At 42.7% G+C, this 7850-nt stretch overlaps 1 pseudogene; it reads right to left on the reverse strand.

Moving 5' to 3' along the window:
* Nucleotides 1–5498: 5498 nt before the first annotated feature.
* On the reverse strand, nt 5499–6543 carry LOC112585492 (annotated as a pseudogene).
* Between the last annotated feature and the right edge of the window lie 1307 nt (nt 6544–7850).

The raw sequence follows: 7850 nt of genomic DNA on the forward strand, positions 1-7850 counted from the left end.
GAATTGATGCTTTTGAACTGTGGTGTTGCCTGGATGGCATCACTGACTCGGACGTGAGTCTGAGTGAACTCCGGGAGTTGGTGATGGACAGGGAGGCCTGGTGTGCTGCGATTCATGGGGTCGCAAAGAGTCAGACACAACTGAGTGACTGAACTGAACTGAACTGATATAAGTAAATACAATGAAAACTTGTGATGTTTTGGAAATCAAAGACTGTAACTCAGTACATTAAGAGGATGATGGGGGAAAATCCCAAGATCAGCTCAACTAATGTAGGTGAATGTTTTAAAAATCCAATTCCCTTTAATTGTATATTAAAAAAACAAATAGAAAATGAAAGAAAAAGTTCAACTAAGTGAAATCCACATAGGAACTCCCACAGCTAACATCATACTCTCTAGTAAAAGCTTTTCTTCTAAGATTAGGAACAAAATAAGAATGTCTCTTGCCACCTCTATTTAACATAGTACTGCAGGTCCTGACTAGAGCAGGTAGGCATGAAAAAGACATAAAAGAGATTCAAGTTGATAAGGAATTTAAAAATATCTATATCTACAGATGACATGATATTATGTATCAGATCAGATCAGTCGCTAAGTCTTGTCCGACTCTTTGGGACCCCATGAATTGCAGCACACCAGGCCTCCCTGTCCATCACCAACTCCCACAGTTCACCGAGACTCACGTCCATTGAGTCAGTGATGCCATCCAGCCATCTCATCCTCTGTCGTCCCCTTCTCCTCCTGCCCCCAATCCCTCCCAGCATCAGGGTATTTTCCAATGAGTCAACTCTTCGCATGAGGTGGCCAAAGTACTGGAGTTTCAGCTTCAGCATCATTCCTTCCAAAGAAATCCCAGGGCTGATCTCCTTCAGAATGGACTGGTTGGATCTCCTTGCAGTTCAAGGGACTCTCAAGAGTCTTCTCCAACACCACAGTTCAAAAGCATCAATTCTTTGGTGCTCAGCCTTCTTCACAGTCCAACTCTCACATCCATACATGACCAGTGGAAAAACCATAGCCTTGACTAGACAGACTTTTGTTGGCAAAGTAATGTCCCTGCTTTTGACTATGCTATCTAGGTTGGTCATAATTTTCCTTCCAAGGAGTAAGCGTCTTTTAATTTCATGGCTGCACTCACCATCTGTAGTGATTTTGGAGCTCAGAAAAATAAAGTCTGACACTGTTTCCACTGTTTCCCCATCTATTTCCCATGAAGTGGTGGGACCGGTTGCCATGATCTTCGTTTTCTGAATGTTGAGCTTTAAGCCAACTTTTTCACTCTCCACTTTCACTTTCATCAAGAGGCTTTTGAGTTCCTCTTCACTTTCTGCCATAAGGGTGGTGTTATCTGCATATCTGAGGTTATTGATATTTCTCCTGGCAATCTTGATTCCAGCTTGTGTTTCTTCCAGTCCAGCGTTTCTCATGATGTACTCTGCATAGAAGTTAAATAAACAGGGTGACAATATACAGCCTTGACGAACTCATTTTCCTATTTGGAACCAGTCTGTTGTTCCATGCCCAGTTCTAACTGTTGCTTCCTGACCTGCATACAAATTTCTCAAGAGGCAGATCAGGTGGTCTGGTATTCCCCTCTCTTTCAGAATTTTCCACAGTTTATTGTGATCCACACAGTCAAAGGCTTTGGCATAGTCAATCAAGCAGAAATAGATGTCTTTCTGGAACTCTCTTGCATTTTCCATGATCCAGCGGATGTTGGCAATTTGATCTCTGGTTCCTCTGCCTTTTCTAAAACCAGCTTGAACATCAGGAAGTTCACGGATGTATACAAAACCCTAAATATCCATGAAAAATGTGTTAGAAATACAAAATTTAGCAAAGTGTCAATATATAAAATCAATACATTAAAATGAGAAGCACTAATATGCACTATTAATGAACTACATAAAAAGGAATTAATAAAGCCAATCCATTTACAAAAATATCAAAAAGAATAAAATACTAAGGACTAATCTTAGCCAAGGGGACAAAAGACTTAGGGATATAAAACTAGAAATCATAGCTGAAAGAAGTTAAAGATATTCAACATAAATGAAAGATATCCCAAGTGCATGAGTTGGAAGATCACAATATTACCCGATGTTCTGAGATTCAATGCAACCCTTATCAAAATCACAATGTTATTTTTTCTAGAAAATGAAAACACATTTTAAATTCATATAGAGTCTCAGGGAGGCTATATTACCAAAACCAACTTGAAAAGAAATTTGGGGGTCTCAGACTTCTTTATTTCTTAATATAAAAGCTACAGTAATCAAAACAGTATGGTACTGGCACAAAGACAGACTGGTTGAACAATGGGGCAGGATAGAGAGCTCAGTAGTGAACCTTCATGGTTTTAGTCAAATGACCTCCAACAAATGTCCCATGGAGAAAACACAGCCTCTTCAACAAATGTCATCGGAAAACTAGCTGTGTATGTACACCACTATAAAGCTGGCCCTTTACCTTGCATCATGAACAAAAACCACTTTAAAATGGAATGAAATCCTAAATGGATGAGCCGAGTCTCTTAAATCCATGGAAAAAACATAAGAGAGAAGCTAATAGTCTTAGATTTAGGCATGGTTTCTTGGATATGACATCAACAGGATATGAAACAAAAGTGAAATAGACATGTGGGATGACATCAAACTTAAAAACGTGTTTGTTAAAGACTTAAATAGTAATAACAGTGTGGAAAGGCAAGCTGTGGGGTGGGGAAAATGTTTGCAGATGTCCAATAAGAGGATAATATTTGGAATACATAAAAATTACTACAGTTAAGCCAATAACTGTATTTAAAATTTTCATATTACTTGAAGGCATTTCTCTAAAGATGATCTACAAATTGCCAACAAACATATAAGAAAATGCTCATACTTTACAATCATTAAATGGCTGACATGAAAGAGAAAAGAATATGTGTTGGCTATTATGTGGAGAAATTGTAATGATTTTGCCCTGTTGATGGGAAGAAAAATGGTGCATCTACTATGAAGAGTAATATAGGGTTCTTCCCAAAATTGAAAAAGAATTATTATATGATGTAATAAAACATCTAAATAGATACTATAAAAAAGAAAAGAAAGAAAAGAGGTAGTCTGTCTAAGAGGTATTTGCATGCCCATTTACATAGCAACACTCTTCTGCATAGTCTAAAAGTGGAGGCAACCCAAGTGTTCCTTGGTGGATGAAGATGGAAACAAAATATACACATGCGATGGAATACTCTTCAGCCTTAAAAAGGATGGAAATACAGTCAGATGCTTCAAAATGGCTAAATCTTGAGGACACTATGCTAAGTGAAACAACCAAACCCCCAAAAGACGAATGCTGTAGGTTGTACTTTTCTGGAGTATCTGAAGAAGTCACATTCGTTAGGATAGAAAGTAGAATGGTGGCTGCCAGTGGTGGAGATAATGGGGAAACAGGGAGTTATTGTTTAGGGGCATGGAGTTTCAGGACTGCAAGATTGGAGATCTGATATACAACAAGTTCAGAGATCTGATTTACAACAAGGTGACTATGCTAAACACTACTGAACAGCATGCTCAAAATTAGTTACAACAAAAATGCTATTTTTTTGGATTATAAAAAGGTAGAAACTTATAAATGTTAGTAGAGAATCAACGTCAAAACTACAGTATGGTCTTGAAGTGTAATGGATTTATTTTCCACTTAAGGAGAATAAAAAACCTAGAGTTGCATCATGCATATTTTGGGGATCAGTGACTAGTTAACACTGAACTCAAATTGGAATCAGGCAGTAGGTTAGGTGTGAACTAAGAACCTACTGTGTACCAGCAGCTTGCAAACCATTAACAGGATAAAAAGCCAAATAAACCACTTCTGACACCTTACAGTGATCTTCAGTGTAAAGATCAACCAGGGGTAAAGCCAACCTGTAGGGTTTTAAAAATAATTCTCTTTAAGAGTGTTTGAGAATTTCTACTCAATCTAAAATCAGACAAGCTTTCCTGATTTAGTCAAATTTAGAATTAAGGGTCTTCTAAGATCCACAGATTCCTTTCTGTTTGTACCATTAAATGGACATAATGATGAGAAATCTAGAATCGCAGACAACATATTGTGCTTTTTCTTTCATTTGCAAATTTAAATGAAGTATTCCATGGAGTGACAAAAATAAAATAGATGAGAGAGAGAGAGAAAGAAGGAAGGAAGAAAGATGAGGAAAAGAGGAGGAGAGTGAGGAGAATAAAAGAGATGAAGAAAGAGAGAGTATGAGATAGAATTATATAATAGCATGGGATGACAAGGAGGCATGTCATTTGGGAATGGAAAATTGTAGGCACTCCTCAGAGTGAAGGCATTATGTGAGAGGAATACAGTAATCTATGGAAGGCTTTGAATTAATTTTGGAGCCCAAAGATGAGACAATGGGATCAAGAATCCAGAAGGGTCCTTGGATTATCTACCCCTTCAGTAATGGTGATCAACAGTCTGATGACTTGGGTGTTCTAGCCCCTCACCCACAGTTCTCCTGAGCAGGAGAGCAGGGAGATGGAGAGCTGTGATCAGAGGCAGGGCACATCCCCACTGACCATATAGGGTGCAGACCATACCATGTCCAGGGGACCACCTTCTGGTAGTGACCATGGGAGTGGATGACTCTAGGGACCTATGACAAGGAGGCCATTGGGCTCTGAGTCCAGGCTGTGTGTTGAGTCCAGGGAGCAATGAAGATGGAGCTCTGAACAGGCAAGTCAGGATTGAGGGTCCAGGCTACCCTGGGGAGAGTGGGGCAGAGAGCAGGGAGCTGTGCTCTCTGCCAAGAAAGTGCACCTTCCCTCTCTAACTTCTGCCTCTGCAATAGATACCAGGACCTTCCTCCTTATTCAGAGATACCTGTGCACCATATTCTGTGGTCTTAACTAGCCAGGACACTGTCACGTGTCAGGCTGGGTTGTGAAAGATCAGTAGAACTATGGATTTGGGGCATCTCTGGGACTCCTAAGGGGAGAAACCCAAGACAGGGAGCACTAGGAGCATCTAAAGCAGGAGCAGAGGAGTTCCCTGCTGCCTTGTTGGGTGGTAGCATCAGTGAACAGAAGGGGGAGGGGAGGAACAGCCCGCTGCAGCACTGAGGGAAGCATGGTCTTCCTGACTCCCCATAACTGACCCGCATGTTATCACTAAAGAAGGGGCAAGGCTGAGCCTACCAATGCCCCCCTTCTAGGTGGCTGAGGGGGAATGCAGAGCACATATTTACATGGATTCAGTGAAGTGAACTGAAGAGGAGGCATCAGAGTTTGTGTAGTTTCATGTCTTCAGTGAAGGATGTTGAATTCGGACACATATGCTATTTCAGAGACTCTGCTCACCACTCTGCCCACTCTGTTACCTAGACTTTGAGCTTGGAGTCTTACCCTTTAAGGATATTAATTTTCTGTTGGCAAGTAAATGCCTTATTCATTTTTCATCTCATACTTGCAGTTATTTTTTTGTCCAGGATATGCTTCCAAGAAGGATTAAATAAAATATAGGATGAAAGAATAAATTAAATGAATGAGGAATTAATTCCTCAAACTAAACCCAGGGCCTCCTCCAAAGCCCTGTTATCCTGCCCTCAGGAAAACCAGTCTCTGCAGTCACCCTCCTTCACGTGGCTGTGTGCTTCTGGCCCAGTCTCCACAGGGCATCCTTCACGTCCTTGTTTCTCAGACTGTAGATGAGGGGGTTGAGCATCGGGATGACCAGGGTGTAGAAGACAGAGACCACCTTGCCCTGCTCCATGGACTGCACAGCTCCCGGCTGGGCATACATGATAAAGGCAGTCCCATAAAAGAGGGACACGGCTGTCATGTGGGAGCCACAGGTGGAGAAGAGCTTGTGTCTCCCTCCTCCTGAGCGCATCCTCAGGATGGTCACTGTGATGTAGCCATAGGAGACAAGGACCACAAGTATGGTGCCCACAATTACGAGGCCACAGAGACCAAACATGACCAGCTCATTGATTGTAGTGTCAGCACAGGCCAGCTTGAGCAGAGGCGGCACATCACAGTGGAAGTAGTCGATGTGGTTGGAGCTGCAGGATGGAGTTGAAGGAGCCCCCACAGTAGCAGCCCAGCATCAAGAGGGCACAGACCGAGGGGCGCATGGAGATGGGGTAAAGCAGGGGGTTGCAGATGGCCATGAAGTGGTCATAGGCCATCACGGCCAAGAGGAATCCCTCAGTGGTGATCATGGTGGAGAAGAAGAAAAACTGGGTGACACATCCTGCAAAGGTGATGACCTTGGTCGACGACATTAAGTCAAACTGGGCCTTGGGGTAGATGACAGATGAGTAGCACAAGTCCAGGAAGGAGAGGTTCTTGAGGAAGAAGTACATTGGGGAGTGCAGACGGGCATCCAGCGTAATGACCACGATCATGGTGAGGTTCCCCAGGATGTCCACCAAGTACAGAACAAGGAACAGAGCAAACAGCAGGGACTGGGTCTGTGGGCCACCCCCAAATCCATCCAGCACAAACTCCTGCGGAGACATCACTGAGAGGTTTCCATTCCCATAGGGTGACATGGCTCTCAGCAAGGAAACAAGCGGCAGACAGCAGAAAGCAGGTGGGAGCAAATGAGAAGGAGCAGGTCAAGGTCACAAGGTTGTATTCTTTTGGAGAACAGGATCCCCTCAGTGATCCACTGCCCATGGCCAAGGGACAACTAGATACCCACCCTTCTTTTAGATGAGCTCCAGCTGACCTGAAACATAAACATATCCTCTAATTCCTAAGTATGCTTGGACCATAAAAAAAGACAGGCACCAAAGAAATGACACTTTTGAATTGTGGTGCTGGAGAAGATTCTTGAGAGTCTCTTGGGCTGCAAGGAGATCAAACCAGTCAATCCTAAAGGAAATCAACCCTCAATATTCATTGGAAGGACTGATGCTGAAGCTCCAATACTTTGGCCACCTGATGCAAAGAACCAAGTCATTGGAAAAGACCCTGAGGCTGGGAAAGGTTGAAGGCAGGAGGAGAAGGGGGCAACAGAGGATGAGATGGTTGGATGGCATCACCGACTCAATGGACATGAGTTTGAGCAAACCCCATGAGATAGTGGAGGACAAGGAAGCCTGGTGTGCTGCAGTCCATGGAGTCGCAAGGAGTTGGACACGACTTAGTGACTGAACAGAACAACAGAGTATGATTGGAGCACTCACTCTGTGGAGGACGCCCAGTGTTTGGTATGAGATGGTGAGAAAGCCAATTCCTAGGCAGGTTGATAAGAAGTCTGGGGTCCCTGAGGAGGAGAGAGGAGTCTGGGGCTCTCAAAGAGAAGATAGGGGTCTGGAATTCTCAAGGAGGAGGAAATGACAAATGTTTTTTTCCTACATTCCTTAGTAAGGGTTATATAACAATAGTGTATCCTGCTTGAGAATCTTGAGGATAGTTTCTCCTTCCTGAAAACCTTCTGGCTGATCCTGTTATCTTAAAAATGTAAATTATGGGAGTGGGTCTAGTAAGATCCTTACAACCTTGAGACATTCTTTTGATTTATTGTAAAACCAATATAAAAGTACATAACTCCCTTGCTTAGACTAGAGAGGGGGGCACTCTCCATCCCCCTTCTGATGTCCATGTCAGAACCTTTCTCTGGCCCTTTTCTTACTTTAATAAAATTCTGCCACGCAAAAGCTCTTTAGTGATCAAGGCTGGTCCCTGGTCCCAAAGCTAAATCTTCTTCTTCAGAGATCATGAATCCGACATCGTTCACTGTAAGCTATCATTTTGGGGGCTCGTCCAGGATCTTCAGGACAACGTAAAAACTCTCAGAGCTCTAGACTCTCTGCTTTCTCAGTATGCACGTTTTCTGTTTTACTTTACTAAC

This window comes from Bubalus bubalis, chromosome 6, assembly GCF_019923935.1.
Source record: "Bubalus bubalis isolate 160015118507 breed Murrah chromosome 6, NDDB_SH_1, whole genome shotgun sequence".
NCBI lineage: Eukaryota > Metazoa > Chordata > Mammalia > Artiodactyla > Bovidae > Bubalus > Bubalus bubalis.